This window comes from Triturus cristatus, chromosome 2_2 (genome assembly GCF_964204655.1).
Source record: "Triturus cristatus chromosome 2_2, aTriCri1.1, whole genome shotgun sequence".
Taxonomy (NCBI): domain Eukaryota; kingdom Metazoa; phylum Chordata; class Amphibia; order Caudata; family Salamandridae; genus Triturus; species Triturus cristatus.
Window position 1 is genome coordinate 15,012,295 of NC_140582.1, and position 17,283 is coordinate 15,029,577.

Consider the following 17,283-nt stretch of genomic DNA (forward strand, 5'->3'; position numbering starts at 1 on the left):
AATCTTCACTTTCTGTCGCAAGTCTACCTAATGGGGATTCCTCACCATCATTTATTTCAAATCAACCCTCCCCGGCCTGTGACATCCCCGGACTTCACCAGTCCTGTGTACTACTATCCATCCTTCGCCCTTTTCCATGCCTCCTGTGGTGAATGGACATGGTACTATTTTTTTCCTTCTGATATGACTGAAGCGTGACAAAAAGTGCATCATATGTTTTAATTTCTTTCTTCAGGAGTTCTAGCTTTACTGCCTCACAAGTGTAACTTTGTACCTGCACAGGTGGAGTAAAGCCCGACAGCATCTGAATATTTACTCCCTCCAGTTTAGCTCTTCTATTTGTCTGAAGAATGGCATCTCTGTTTCAAAATTGTAATATTCGTGCTTGGGACAGTACCGAGCCCTCTGCACCAGTTGTTGATTTTCTAGTATTTTGATCAGCTTAATGAGCATATTAATTAATTTAAAGTTGATTTCATTTCCTGTACCGCATTTGCGCAGTGTATTGTACCAAGACACAAAATGCCGAAATTCCAGTGCGTACAAACACTTTATTTACCATACCCTGGGTTTGTAGGGTGTACATCAGAATGTTTGGAGATAAAACAGTGATTATTGTTTTGCTTTTAAAATCGTCCAGTCCCCTATTGTGTGAGTGACCAGTCCTAACATGGGAAGGAAATACGCAAGGTATTGTTGAACTGCACCAATAGCGAGGAGCTCCAGATCTAAAGAGAGGGTTTCTCGTGTTACGTTAGCCACGTATCGTTACGTTACAGTCAGCACGCACGTCAGTAAACGGATTACAGGTCGGTTTTATATAATGGATTATGGAATCGTTAAGCGTATTATACTACCGCAAGGACTAATACGACCAATTAGACTGCTTGCTGGATTATTATTTAAAGGGAGCACAATTTCTGGGAACTCAGAGCGAAGTCAGACGCAGCATTCTAAAGACTATTGTATATTTACAGACAGACAGGTAAGGCAATATATTGCGAACTAAACAGTTTATGAGTATCTAGAATGCTTTACAGTTTCCTTTCGGCAATGTATTATAATTATGTCAAACAATACTTGTTTGTAAACTGACCTTTTTCAAAACAGGAAGCACCTAAGGAAGTTGTTTTATCATGGTTAGCCTTATGTTGCATTTGTTATAATGTACCTGTTTTTTTCTCAGTATTGGGATTGCAGATGTCTAGCCCTGTATAATGTAAATGTCTTATACTGTCTAACATTATCCTGAAAGGAAACACATTGGGTATTGTAAGATTTAAATTAGAAATAGAATTGCCGACCTTTGTACTCGTATCATAATAAGCGATATGTTCATAGTTCTTGGAAAATATGGTAGCTATATTCTTCATGGTATGTTATAGAGGAGCTTAGCAGTGAAGGTTTTGTTTTAAAACTGAAGTAATATAATATAGAAATTAAAAATGCTACATGGTCATTGGCTGTCTAATTAGAAGGTTAATTTTGATAATCTGATATCTGATTAATCACAAAATGAAACCATTGTAATTGCTATTTCCAGTTAAAAGAATCAGGGTTATATCACCTTCTACATACTTAAAAGCTTAGGCTGAAAAGGATTTGAGCCTAAAGGATTAGGCATGTGCTTTATTTAGCTTTGTCTTCTCAGCAGGTTAGATTATGTAGCATGTCTGAAAGTATTCTAAAAGTGTGTCCCCTAAATGTTTACTCATTCTTACTGACAATCCGCATATGCCAGTATGTCTATGTGGTGCTACTGCCATTCTATTGTTTCACCCCAGGAAAATAAGAGTCCATGCATGGCAAGTGTATCAGCATAATTGCAGGTACTTTGCTACTAAGGCTATACATTGTATACTTGCAATGACATTAATTGTCATTGCCATGCCCAGATGGAATGTAGAGTGTCAGGGTTTTATTGTAATGCGTTACTACAAGCTGAGGAAGTTTGAAAAGTGCACTTAAAAATGAAGAGAAAATATACTATTTTGATATGTGCCTCAATTACAAATGTATCCTTTATCATGAGTTATCAATATCAATTGATTAAATTGTTACCGATAACATCAGCGTTCTAGTACACAACTGTCCTTTTTCAAATCTCTCAGTTACTCATATTTTTATTTATGCATGCTTTCATGCACCGGCTTAGTGCTACATTTGCGCATCATGTAATATAATGTGCTGGACAGGTTGAAGAGATGACATGATATATAAAAAGTGAAAAATAAATGCATTCTAATCTAATTAATTCGTAAATGTAAACAGTGCTCAAAAATAACAAACAAAATAGTAATGGAGAAATTGTTAAAATTGATACTTACTATAACTTAGCTATCTGCTACGGAGAAAACTAGTAGCATGGAGGACTCAAACACTGACTGACACCAATGCACTCTTGCATTCCCTCATTTAGCATGCAGACACTAACTCAATCATGACCCTTACTCATTCAAAGACTCATGCATTCATTCACTGTCGAGTCAAACAACCACCCATTTCAAACTCACCTAGAGGGCGTCACACATTCACATCAATGCAAATAGGCCCCAAAAAGCGAAACCTACAATAGGCATATCAAGCACATAGCATAATGTGTGAAGGATCTGAGCAGAGAGAGCAGCAGGAGGTTTGAAGAACAGGACGAGGGGACAGGAGGCAGTGAGAAACAAGCATTTGCAATGCAATAGGTCTTGCATTTGCCAGTTAGAGCTATTGGCGTTGTAAGTGACAATGTCTTTTATGTATGTGTTTTTTTGTTTGGAGTGGAGTTGATGTATGCAGTGTGCTGTGGAATTATGTGGTTTGAATTGGGACTGTTAGTTGTGGAATTGTGTGTGTTGGAATTGGGTAATGTGTAGTGCCTTTGGGTAGTGGAATTATGTGGCATGGTGAATAGATAGGGATATGCACTGCACAGAAAAGATAGAAGCCTAGATAGAGAGGGATAGGTAATTTGTGTATGAAGCGGCCAAAGAACTCCAGACAGAGGAGCAGAAAGAGTATGTGAGAAGAAAGAAAGAAGGGGAGAGCAGGCAATAGAAGACAACCTAAGAAGAGAAGGAGCGTGTGGGTTTGCGGGATGGAAATCTTGAAGAGGCATGGGAAAGAAACTGTGATCGAAGACCTGAAGTGAACCACATGAGAGAGGTAGGGAGAGAGGTGTGAGAGAGTGTATGAGAGAGAGAGAGAGGGATGAGTGGGAGGGGAACCCGAAGAGGTGGAAAAGTGCACAGAATGAGGAGGTATAGGAAGGTAGTATGTGGGAGCAGGCAGTATAGAGAGGAGACAGGGAGTGTGAGGGAGGGATGAGAGGGTTGCAGGGGAATTGCAAGATAAGAGGGGTAGTGGTAGTGTGAAGGAAGGGGAAGTGGATGTGTGGGAGAGAGATGACAGGGTTGGTGGAAGTGTGAGGTAAAGATTGGCTGTTTTTGAATTGTTTGTTGTGTAATATTGTGTTGTGGAATTGGATGGTTTGGTGTGAAGTTGTGTAGTGGAAATATGTGGCATGGTGTGCTACGGAATTATGTTGATCGTTATTAAATTGTATTAACTATCATAGAAATATGTAAAGTGAGATTGTGTGTGATGGACTTAATTATGTGGAATGGTATTGTGCATTGTGGAGTAGTGCGGGTAGAGAGGAAAGGTGCAGGGTACAGAGGAGGGATGCAGGGTAGAGTGCAGAGGTGTAGAGTGCAGTGGGGTGGTGTGCAGAGATGCAGAATAAATTAGAGTGATGCAGAGTGGAGTGATGCTGAGTAGAGTGGCGTAGAGTGCAGTAAAGAGGTGCAGAGATGAGTGCAGTGGTGCAGTGGCACAGAGTGCATAGTAGAGTGGGGTAGAGTATACTGGCAGAGTAGAGTGGTGCACTGTAGATTAGAGTGGCATACAGTAGAGTGGTGAGCAGGGCATAGTGGTGTGCAGAGTATAGTGGTGCAGAGAGCAGTTAAGCAGAGTGCATTGGCATAGAGTTCGAAGTGGCATGGAGTGGTCCAGAGTAGAGTGCAATGGCACAGAGCAGAGTGCACAGAGCAAAGTGGCGCAGAGCAGAGTAGAGCCGAGTGGTGTAGAGTGCATTGTAGCAGAGTGTCGTGGTGTAGACTGGTGCAGAGAAAAGTGACGTTGAATGCAATGGTGTAATGTAGAGTGGCGTAGAGTGCAGTCAAGTCAAGAGTTGCAGAGTAGCATATGGTGGGGTGCAGGGCTGCACAGTACATTGGCGTGCAGTGCAGTGATGCAGAGTGCAATGGCATAGATCATAGCAGTGCAGAGTGGAATAGAGTGACGTAGAGTAGATTATTTCGAGGTGGAGTGAAGTGGTGTAGAGTGCAGTGGTACAGAGTAGAGTATTGTTGAGCAGAGTAGAGTAGAGTGCACTGGTATAGAGTACAGTGGTTTAGAGCAGAGAGGCGTTGAGTAAAGTGGCACAGTGTGGAGTAGTGCAGAGTAGAGTGCAGAGACACAGTGTGGAGTGGAATGGCATAGTGTGGAGTGGTGCAGAGTATATTGCAGTGACACCGTGTGGAGTGGTGCAGAGTAGAGTGGAGTTGGGTAAGGTGGAGTATTCATGGTGTGATAGCGCACTGACATTACAGACAACACATCTTCAATTGGAATGAACATTGCGTCTGCACTGACATAAGTTTTAGTGATAAAAGTATACATTACACAAATGATAACATGTGGAAATGTCATCACCTAGTGTAATGATTTGTTCGCATTAAAATATTTGTTTCCACCACATTCTGAATTATCAGAAAATATGCTTCTTTCGTGCTTGCCATATTTTTAAATATTTACACAGTTCATTTACAGATATTGAAATTTTGTTTTGTGTTAGAAAAAAATTAACATGGTACAGCATACCAGGAGTAGCCAGCATGATTGTCACATAAATCCTCCCACTTTGAAGTCAGAGAAAGAAAAGTAAACATCAAAATCCCTGGAAGACAGACACTGACATTTAACCTCTGTCTTTGAATGCACAGCAAATGTGACAAGATAAGAACAAGATTTAAAGGCATGTTTACAGAAATTGTGTAATGGTGGAAGAATACACTAAAAAGAGTTTGGGCGAGGAAAGGGACAATCTCAAGCTAGACAGCCTAAAGCAAATAAAGCCAGCAATAAGAAACCAAGCAAAAGTGAGTTACAAACCTTAAAACCAATGGTAATCAATAGGCATAATGCATTCCCAGAGAACATTTCCAAATGTCCGCAAGATGTTGTTAGGTTTTGACCTAAAAACAGCCTCTCTTTCATTTCACTGGAGGACACAGAAAAACAGACAAGAAAAAAATGGTGAGATGATCAATGATATGCCTGAAAATGTCTCATGCCAATAGCGGAAGGTTACGGAGCTAAAGAGGCCAATGGCTTGTGGAGATGCATTCAAAGTCCATTAAAGTACAGGAGACTCTAAACCCCCAAAAAGAGAATTGGCAACCCGTTATCCGCCTACCCTCTAGTCATCTCCATCCCAGATGTAATACTGACAATGTGAAAGAAGCAAGTCATTCTCCAAAAACTCCATTCTAATTGCATATTATCTCAATCTGTTAATAGGTGCAGAGAGATGATGTGCCCTCCACCTCACCAAGCTTACTCTGGTTGTTTTTGGAGCTTTCTTTGTGCCAAACCACTCTTTCTTTGTATCTATCTGTCACATTGTTTACACCTCCACTGCTCCTCAGTAGCAGATGCACCCTTTTCTCACCAGCCATCTTCATCCATCTAGCACTTTCCAAGATGGAGAGCAGTAGGCCTTCGCCTGAACTGAAATTTGGAACGACTTCCCATTGACAAAGTGTGTCAAGAAGCACTAAATCGATAATAGGAAGATGCAGCTCTTGAACTAAAGAATTGATTATCTGTACACAAGTCAGAGGTCACTCAGAGGGAGGATTAGCTCATGGATGTGAGATAGGTGAGTGGCAGAATAGCACCCTGAATGTCTCTGCTGTGGACAAGAGTTCAGGCAAATAGAACAAGATCACCATGACTAATGACAAGGGCCAGCTGAGCAAAGAGGAGATCGAGAAAATGATACAGGATGCAGAGAGATACAGAGCCGATAATGAAGCCTAGAGAGAGAAGGCTGCTGTCAAGAACTCAGTTGAATTCTACGCCCTCAACATAAAAAGAACTGTGGAGGATGACAAACGTAAAGACAAGATCAGCGAAGAAGATTGTAGACAAATGTAACCAGACCATCTCCTGCCTGGAGAGCAACCAGCTCGCAGAGAAGGAGTATGAGCTCCAGCAGAAAGAGCTAGAGAAGGTCTGTAACTCCATAATCTCGCAACTGTACCAGGGCAGGTGCCAAGCCTCACCTTACTATTGAGGAGGTGGATTAATCTAAAGGAGACCTTAGCACATCCTTTCGCTTTCGAATGATAATGGGTATGTTAACTCACACTTGTTGAGTTTTCTGCCTCAAATTATGACTTTACAAATGAGATTTCAATAGGAAAATCACTTGTTTTTCCAACTTATCTTGGCAACAAAATATACATTGGTCCAACATGTACTGGTTTCTCTCACGCTAAGACTTAATTTGATGACTGTTTCAAATCTCAATTGTTGTGCTTACTACTTTGAAAACTCTCTATTTTATATTGGTATTCTAGGTTCTGTCATGTTGGTGAATAGGTTTAGAGAGATTATCTTTCAAATATATTTTTTGCTGAGAAAAAGACTACAATAGAGCAGCAAGAAATTATAATGTTTTCACTTTTCTTATTTCATAGTGCTTTTCTCATGGCATTAAATTGCCAAGTAGGGTTTAATGCCAACTAACATGTTGGCTGTTTAGATGTGGATGGGGATCTGTAGCTGGTGGGGTCTACAGCTGTTTATTCAAGACTGCCTGCTGTTATTAGCCCGAGTTATGTTGCAAATGATTATGCATACATTCAAGGAGATATTTATGTTGTGACTGCATCTCTTTGGTGCTACCATTGTTTCATGGTAATTTGTAAGAGGCTACATCAAATGAAGTAACATAGAGCTCCATTTAAAATGCTTTGCTGTGTTAGTCCAAACAAAAATAATGCTGCAAAACATTGCGGTTTCAAGGATACTGGACACTGCAGTTTTGCTATATGCTTAAAGGGCCACCAGGGTCATCCACTGATTGTAATGGATCCCCTCTCCACTTCTCATGCCTGCTTCAGGTGTCCACACATCTCCAGTTCTCAGGCCTGTTTCTGTTGTCTGTGAGACAGGGAGGGGAAACAGGAGCTTTGAAGGAGTTTAGCTAAAGAGCCCTTTGTAGTCAAGCAGTCTCTGCACGTAGTGTGTGAGATAGGCTCCTCTGAGAGTGACAGCTGGAATACCTGTCATCATGCCCACATGCCAGCATCTAGTGTGGGTATCTATCAAACTCAGAATGTAGTATCATCTCCAAATAAGGTACTTTCTGAGCTGAAGGATGGTCACTTCTGGAGCATATATTTAGATTTATATTCTGAGTCAATAAAGCCCGATTTTTTTGATTTGGCACTCGTCTTGCCAACCACAAATGTAGGTCTTGTCAGCCCGTTTGCAGTGATCTGGTTCATGCTAAATTATTCACGGCAGCTATGTGCTGCTGATTCCAGGGTCTTACTCTTGCTTGAATGCTAGCAATGCATGCTCCTCTGCAACTTACTGACTGCAGTTTCTGACTACGTTGCTTACTACTATTTGACCAGACTTTGTTTCCTGGCATTCTTGGTGTGGGCGGGGCACATTGCCAACACGCCAGAGCACATAAACTAGACTGAGGTGTCCCGTAGCGGGGGACCCTCACTGCTGCTTGACCAGACTGCTTGACCCCGTTCCCCCTCCATAGCTTGCCCCAATACCTAAAAAAAAATGAAACATCTGTCGCAGAATGTGAGCAGCGTCCACCCCAATTGAATGAAGGCTGAAACAGTCAAAAGGAACCCCAGAGATCCCATTAGCATGTCCTATATACCTAGGGATCCCAAAGTCTGATTTGAAGACTTTTATTTGTAGGTCATCAAGAATATTCACGTCTTTACCACGAAAAATCATTGAGCCATTAGCAAAAGATGGTATCAGCCTTGCTTTCATGACCTTTAATAAATGTTCATGGTTTGAACATGACAACTTGTCCCTCAGCTTTCTAAAAGCAAAGGACAAAGCTGTTGCCTTTGCTTTGAGGTTAATGAAATGCTGTTTAAAGGACATATTATCGTCGAATGTTATTCCTAGGTATTTATAAAATTTCACGATTTCGATATGTAACCGGTTGATCTTCCATTCTTTCTTATCTGTTTTTGTACCACCTATCATCATTATTTTTGTCTTTTTGGTATTCATTTGCAAACCATTAATGGTGATATAATGATTAAAAGACTCAACTAGTCTTCCTAGTCCTATGACAGAATGGCTTAACAATATAGTGTCATCAGCATATTGTAAGTATTTGATGTCTTTACCCAAGAAGGTAGGTGAGTGAGCATTAACTTCTTTAAAATGTATTGGTAGGTCGGCCATAAAAAGATTAAAAAGGCATGGAGCCAGAACACAACCTTGTTTCAGACCAGTCTTGGTTTCGAGTCGGCAGGTTGTACTTCTGCAATCTCCGACTTTGATCTGAACCCATGTGTTGGTATATAACAATTTAATCATATCAAGCAATTGGTTTGGGATACCCCATACCAAAAGCTTGGCCCAAAGTAGATTTCGGGGAACAGAATCAAAAGCCGCTTTAAGATCGACAACACAAATATATAACTTTTGCTTTCTAAATTTTGCCCTATCGCCTAGTAGAGTCAGTAAGGTCAAGTTCGTGCTAGTTGATTTGTCCCTTCTAAAACTGGTTTGGAAAGCTGGAATTAGATCTTTTCTTGTGGCCTATTCTTCCAAGTCCTCAAGCAGGCAGCTCGCAAAGATTTTTGCCTCCACGTCTGTTAGAGCGATTAGCCGATAATTTGCAGGGTTGTCTTGTGGACCACTTTTGTATATCGGCTGAATTATGCTTCCTTGCCATGACTCAGGGACTGATCCAGATTTAATAACATCATTAAATAAAATCGTTAAAACCTCTGGACAATGCTTAATATTTGCTTTAAAAACCGAATTTGGAATTCCATTAGGGCCGGGCGCTCCATTCGCTCTGATCCTGGTTATTGCCTTTTTAACTTGCTCTGTAGGCCACAACTCCCTAACTTGTGGCTCAGCTTGGATAATATGCTGGACTTGCTCTATAGGCCCTAACTCCTTAACTTGTGGCTCAGCTTGGCCAATATGTTGCACATTACCACATTTTCTACCTTCTTCTCTGCTTGATATGTTTGTCTTCTGGCAAACAGTATTGGTGTCAAGCTGTGTCTCCAAGGGTGCACCATAAAGATTATAAATTAAAGTAGCCCAGCAAGATTCGGTGATATTAGCGCTATTCCCTCTTTTGCTACCATTTTCAAGATTGTATATTATGCCCCAGAATAATTGTGGATTTTGAGTTTTACATGAGAAATGTAGTTTGGTCCATATTCCCTCATAATAGGATTGTTTGGCTTTCTATATTTCGTTTTTATATTGTTTTCTGCCCTTTTTTAATTTATGAAGTTCCAAAGTTTTTAATGCTCCATTCGGTTTTCTGAAAGTTGCCCTTATAGCTCTATTAAGTTCTCTTTTTAGGCGAAGCAGCCGGTTGGTGTACCAACCTGATTTTTTTGTTATCATGATCGAGCCTTTTGATGTTATAGGGGGGGGAAACAATACAAAAGTGAAACACACAAACAAGGCCAAATTTCAACCATGGACTTCCCTTCTTTTTTCTCAACTAGTGCTTTAGCGATTGAGAGTTCTAGGAAATCCAATATTTCCTTTTCATTTCTCGGGTTCCACACTAGCCTTTTGAGGCTAAAGGCAGTTGGTACAATTTTCATGGATCTTGCTTCAGGCAGATAAGCGAGTGGTAAAGCCAAGGTGATTGATTGTGGATTGTGGTCGCTTTCTATCCTGGGTATTACTTGATACTTGTGGAGGGAGCATATCAGCCCCATTGGAATGATGGAATAATCAATGACTGAGAAATGGCCTGTTTTTTTTAATGTGGGTATTTGACAGTCATCCTGTAGTAGCACAAGGATATATTTTTTAAGCTGGGAACGACACATCTGTGTCAGTGCTTTAGTTGGTTTATTAACGCAGTTTCAATTAAGGAGATGCATATTAAAATCTCCTGAGATGATTATCATTACGTCTATGTGGTCATGATACAGCACTTTAACTATTTCCCATAAAGTAGTGACTTGAGAAGCCTTATCAGAGTTTTTTGGATTTAGGTAAACGTTTAGGAGTATTATGGGTTGTTTGAGAGCTAATTTAATACACAAAAGCCATGCCAGTTGAAAGTCAATCTCATAATGTTTGACTTCCAAACTCAAAGAAACGTAGATAGATAGTCCTCCACTTGGGCGACCGAAGACTGCCTTACGGAATGCAAGGTTCCAATACTCATAATAGCCAATAAGGGGTTCCTTTTCCATGTTCCATGTTTCCTGAAACATTAAAACATCAAAATCTCTAAAGAAGATTACTGTATCGGGATCCTCTATAAGGGTTTTCAGACCGTTTGTGTTCCATGAGCAAATATTAAAGGGTTTTAAGTCTTTATTTGAGCTCTTTAAGCATCATTCGTGCATTTCAGCTCTCCCTTTTGTTAGTATTTTGGGGAGCCAACTCCAGTCATCACTGAGAGCTGTATCTTTCTTTACCTCTTCACATAAACAAGTACCTGGTTTGCAGCTTGCAATCTTGATCCCGGTTGACAGATCTAAATTTGTCATTGGCCCTGAGGCTCCCTTTAAAAACCTTGAGTGTCCTCTTAATTTTGCACTAATAGGAGGATCCCTTAAGACTGGACTGTTAGTTGATAACGTCAGGATCAGCAGGGTAGGATATTGGCTTTCGCTGATTTTCCATATTTTTATACCCCATTTCTCAAATTGAGTTTTATTTGCTAAGATTTTTCTAATTATGTCTTCTCGATGCCAAGTTGTAAGAGTCATCTCTTTGTTGAAATTGTTGTCATCTTGTCTGAATTCAACTGAATCTAAGTCTTCGATGTTAAATCTTTAAGCTCAGGAATTGCGTTTAGCAGTTTCAAAATATTACCGCGATTCAGAATTTCATGTGGACCTCTTGAGGTATACCATGGACAAAATTCTAATTTCATAGCTGTATCTGAAAATTCATTGTTCTTTAATTTTTCTTTTTTTATGTTACCAGTGATCTCCGTTGACAGCTGCATGTCTTGACTAACCCAATCACTTAGCAAAGTGTCATCCACTGTTGTTTGTTCGGAGGATACTGTATGCTTGATGTTAGTTGAGATGTTTTCTGAAAAGGCAACATTATTGGCACTTTTCCGTTTAACAACATTTTGCTCTTCACATTGTTGATCAATTCCTCTTTGGGCCTGATCTTTTCCACTCACTTGTGAAGTAGATGTTGCAATATCTTGTGACCTTGTGCAGTCGCGGAACACTTCGGCTGTCGGTCGTATTGGTGCCGGGCCAGTTAGGCCAGCCACAGTTTCGCTCCAGCGAGATTCCAAGGGTCTGAAGATTGGATAAATTTCTTTCGTACTGAGCCCAGTTGGCAAGTCAGTGATTGTGGATTTTTTTTTAATTTTTTGTTTTATTGTGGGCTTTCCTTAGTCTTTTTCTTGCTCTTTTAGTTAGACCATATGAGTTTATATTGATAATAGGGGTGCCGCTCGTAGGCTCAGGACACAGTACCACGCTTTGGATAGGCAAGAACTCTCCTACCTTAAGGATCCCGGCGAGGACAGCACGCTGCAATATTTTTAAAGGCACGGGGCTTTTAAAGTGAAACTCTTTCTCCCACGGGACTGCGAGGACCAGGGTGCTTCTCTCAACTGCTGATTCCCTGCACCTGGTTCCTCTTCCCGACTCCTCCCTCGGCCACTACATTACGCCTCGCTGCCCCCGCTTCGCGGGTGCCGCTCGTAGGCTCAGGACACAGTACCACGCTTTGGATGGGCAAGAACTCTCCTACCTTAAGGATCCCGGCGAGGACAGCACGCTGCAATATTTTTAAAGGCACGGGGCTTTTAAAGTGAAACTCTTTCTCCCACGGGACTGCGAGGACCAGGGTGCTTCTCTCAACTGCTGATTCCCTGCACCTGGTTCCTCTTCCCGACTCCTCCCTCGGCCACTACATTACGCCTCGCGGCCCCCGCTTCGCGGGAGCCGCTCGTAGGCTCAGGACACAGTACCACGCTTTGGATGGGCAAGAACTCTCCTACCTTAAGGATCCCGGCGAGGACAGCACGCTGCAATATTTTTAAAGGCACGGGGCTTTTAAAGTGAAACTCTTTCTCCCACGGGACTGCGAGGACCAGGGTGCTTCTCTCAACTGCTGATTCCCTGCACCTGGTTCCTCTTCCCGACCCCTCCTCCTGCCTATTTAACTTCTACCACCTCTCGCGTGAGCAGGACGCGTGCGGGGCGCAGTCCGGGCGAAGCCCGGGCCAAGGGCGGGCCCGTTGTAGCCCGTTTGAGACCGAGAGAGACCGGACCGGGCCCCTCCTCTTTCATCCGCGGACTAAGCCGTATGTGTTCATTTTAACCCATCATATTGTATTGATCTTCAACCGTGGTCATTTATTTTTCCATCGGTCCATTGCAGGATATATTGACGCTTAACTACCACGATTGTTTTACTGTGTTTATAGCACCAGAGAAATGGCAGCCAAAGAGGGTAGGAATCATGTGTCCAAGGGTAATCTGACAGGCACTCTAGATCATTTTATAGTAAGAGCTAACTCGGTGATTGATCAGGGTATTGTACTCATGGAGCACAGAGTGTCGCAGGACTTGGCCCTAGCTAGGAGATCTTCTCTGGGCCCTCTTGCAACTGCGCGTACCCCTAATGGTACTGGTGCTAGCAATACCTTGCTACCTCTCACCCAATTTGTGGATGATACCTCCGACAGTGACTCCGCGAGTGGTAACGATCTCATGACAAACTCGAGAATTTTATCCCCCCCAGTGTCCAGACAAGGTCCGATCCTGCGTAAAAAAAGGGTCATTAATGATGGGCTGAACTCGAAGACCAAGCCCAAATCTTCTAGAAAAGTCAGTACCAAGTTAGGGGGAGCTAATGAAATAAAACAACATACCATCATAGTTCCAGAGGCTAATACAGCGGCCATAGAAACAGAAACCCTGGGAAGCTGTTCTTCACCCCTAGCCCTTATTTCTTCTAAGTCCTCTGGGGATCCCCCTGCACAGGCACTTGCTTCTCCTACCCCTTTGACACAGACACCTGGGGATGCAATACCATCGCAACAACTTGACTTACTGCTGCGTACCCTTTTGGGTCCTTTGGAATCAAGGCTGGAGGGTATGGTGACTCTTCTCGCTAAGCTTGAACATCAAATAAGGGGTTTAGTAAATGGTGCTAATAACAAATCACCTCCCCCATGCTCTTGTAAATGTGGTTCCACTGCTAGGGATGGGGGGGTAGTGCTTGACCCTTCTGTTGTCTGTCGAGACACTCAGCCATCCATTATTCCTCCTGTCATACCTCAGCCAGCCCCTGTTAGTTTACATATTCCCCCACAAGTGCAACATCAAGCCAGGCCTCCCAACGATCATCACACAGATTGTATTATCACAGGAAAGGCCCCTTCGGTCAAAGATAGTGCAAATGGGAGGTTGGAACGGAAGCACATTCAGGGAGATGCTTCTAGGTCCTCCCTGAGACTAGACCTGCCCTGGGAAGCAAGCCCTTACCTGGTTGTTCTTACTGGGGTTCCTGAAATTATTGACCCCAGCACTGAAGATTTTCCCAACCTGAAAAATAAGGTAATACACTGGCTCAGCACTCATAGGCCTTTGCCTCTGCATGCCAGATGCGAGATTATTATGGCCAGAAGGGTAAGTTGGGTGGGGGGCACCCCTAAGAATATACCTGGTGATTGCGTCATAGTTAATTTTCGGGACGCACGGACAGCAGATTATATCAGTAATTGGGACACTTTTCGCTCAGACACAAAAATTGGGGTCCGCCCTCTCTCCTACTTCTACCCCAATGAACAATTGAGGCCAGAAGAAACTGGCTGGACCTATATCCCGCACTCGCATAGGGGAGGTGGTGGGCAACCAAGGCAAGCCCCCTACGACTTAAAATGGTCCTATCCCCTTTGCTCAAACAGGTTCAGTTGCCTCGATCAGGTTGACTGACTGGCCAGGTATAAATACGTGGCACTGGGTTCACTGGATGGTAGTTCTACTGGCTCAGAGCCTACTGAGTTAACAAGGGAAAGGATCTTGCCACCTTGCAACCAGGGGAGCCCCTCTACCCCCGTACGGATCATTAGTAGTGTCCCCCTTGAGAATTCCACATTGACCTCTGATCCCCAGCAATTACCAGTCATTCCAGAAACTGTTGGCACTGCTGCTCCCCGGCCATCTGAAATATACCAGCAGTGTGGCTCTCTCCGCCTACTGGACCCCTCACCACATCCCCCGTGCTACCCACAGTACATGAATTTAATATCATGGAATGTGGCGGGTTTGAAAAATAAGCTAGCCTGCGCAGCTTGGGGTACTTTTGTTGACACTGCTGATGTGATCCTATTCCAGGAGACTTGGGCCAGGGAGGAGGTTCATAGAGTGGGGTTTGCGGCCTATAATATCTTAGCTCGATGGGGAGGCAAGGGCCGTCCCTCCGGTGGTTTGTCAACGTGGGTCGGCGTTCATCTGGGCTGTAGGGTGGAATTGATTCAGACTAACTCGGATGACATCCTATGCGTCCTTTTGATATGGCCCAATCTATACAAACTGGCTCTAGTGAATGTATATTCCCGACCTACTGCCTTGGCAAAGGAATCTAACACCATTGGGGAACTATCATCTTTTCTTGAATCTTTAAATCGAGACATTCACTATGTGATTGCAGGAGACTTTAACTGCCATTACGAGCCTCTGCAAGGGCTGAATGAGGGGTCAATATTGGATGAAGACGAGTTTTGGGGAATCCCTCAATGTAGGTCTACTTATGCAAAGGCTTGGACACCATTGGCCATGCAGATTATGACCCTAACCCTCCATAATTCAGTTAGGGCGGTTAATGGTCGGATGCCCTCAGATATTCCCTCCAAGTATACCTACAATAAAAAAGATCAGGAATCCCATCTAGACTACATCATGGTTCAGACCAGGATGTGGTCAAGGATTGTGGATCTGGAGGTATTGAATAGAACGGACAGCGATCACAACGCACTGTTGTTGAAAATGGAACTGCCCAAACCTGCGAAAGCCCACATGGAACCGACTACTGACCCAGGCCTGGTTATTACTAACAACAGGAGGAGGGTAAAGTGGGCGATTTTGCGTGAGAGGAGGGACGCACTCTCTAGTTTATATACATCCATCCTCCCCTTGCTCAAAATGGCAAGTGATATCTGGGCCCAAGGGTTGTCCTCGGACACTTCGGCGAACCTGCTTATACTCCACCAGGATTTGGTTGACACTCTTACAGGTATTCTTAACCCTACCACTTCTAACAGGAAGCCCAGGACTACCACTTCCTCATGGTACAATGCCACATGTAGGAGATCCAAATCTGATTTGATTAACGCCATTAAAATTGGCAGTGATAGGCTAACGATTCGTGCACTCAGGCTTGCCTATAAAGGAGTACTAAAGCAGGCAAAAATAGACTGGGACTGGGAGAGATGGGAGAACTTAGCCTCTGCACTTGCCAATAAGGAACTGAGAAGATTTTGGGCTATTGTGAATTCAGGGTGTGCGAAACCCCGTAACGCAATTGAAGTTAATTTAGATGCGGGGGTGTGGGAATCCCACTTCAAATCTTTATATGCAGCAACTTCCGATCTAGATCTCCTGTCTTTTTATCCACCTTTTCCTGGGGATGCCGAGGTTCTGGAATTTTCCGTAGAGGATGTTTCCATTGCCCTTGGAAAACTAGCAACGGGCAAAGCACCAGGTATCGACAAGCTACCAGGGGATATGTTCAAAGAACAGCCAAAGATATGGGCGCCGTATTTATGCGCACTTTACAATTCCATTTTGTATGGTGCAGAGGTTCCGGGCTCGTGGCTGGGAGCGAAAATTATACCAATATATAAAAAGGGTTCGCCCCTGCTCCCCGCTAACTACAGGCCCATCAGCCTCATTGACGTCCCCCAAAAAATATTTGCACGACTTATATTAGATCGTTTGCAGGAGTGGACCGATGAGAATGAAATCCTTTCGCCATACCAGGCCGGTTTTAGAAGCAAAACATCCACCATGGATCAGATTTTCCGATTAATTATGCTGTACTGGAAAACTGTGGTAATAGAGGGTGGCAGCCTCTATATGGTGTTTGTCGATTTACGCTCTGCGTTTGACACTGTCCCCAGGGGCAAACTCTGGGTTGTTCTACGAGATCTGGGAGTTCCTAATTCCCTATTGGGGATATTGGTGAGGCTACACACCCAGAACTTTGCTCAGGTCAGGTGCGCTAGAGGAGGGGTTTTGTCTGCTAGGTTCACGGTGAGCAAGGGAGTCAGGCAAGGTTGTGTCCTGGCCCCTACCTTGTTCTGCTTATATGTAAATGGGTTGATATCTTACCTGGACGCAGTGCCTAATAATGATGCACCCAGGTTGGCAGGCAAGAAAGTCGCGGCTATAATGTTTGCTGACGACACCTTGCTTTTATCTAAGTCACCCATGGGGATCCAACGCATATTGGAAGGTTTCAACAATTTCTGCTGTGAACATGGTTTACAGATAAATGTAGACAAGACTAAATACATGATTTTTAACCCTTCCTCACACACTAGACCACCCCCTACATTAGACTCGGTTGCGCTAGAGAGAGTTCATACATTTCAATACTTAGGTGTTACACTAAGTGAAAATCTCTCCTGGGTCCCCCATCTTGTCAAATCACAACTCAAATTGACCCAAATTGCGGGGGGAATATTAAAAATGTCAAATGCCTCCACTTACAAACCCATTAGCCCTGGCCTTGAAATCTACAAAACGAGGGCTAGAGCGGCAGCACTGTACGGTGGGGAACTGTGGGGGCATGCCGTCAGACCTGGATTGATCAAAGCAGAGAATAATTTTCTGAGGCAGTTGCTCTCGCTCCCCCAAAGTACACCTCTCTTACCGCTGAGACTCGATCTGGGCATACTCCCTAATCAGGAGGAACTAGCCATCAAACCCCTTAGGTTTTGGAGGAGGATATGGTTGACCCCCGAGCTCCTGCAGTACA

At 43.3% G+C, this 17,283-nt stretch overlaps 1 protein-coding gene across 1 annotated transcript in view; it reads left to right on the top strand.

Moving 5' to 3' along the window:
• Positions 1 to 874: 874 nt before the first annotated feature.
• The window catches only part of LOC146861754 (purpurin-like), a 218,715-nt gene continuing 202,306 nt past the window's right edge, over positions 875 to 17,283 (top strand). The window contains exon 1 of the mRNA XM_085640934.1: positions 875 to 985. The gene's annotated coding sequence lies outside the window, so the exon portion shown is untranslated. The remainder of the gene's footprint in view (positions 986 to 17,283) is intronic.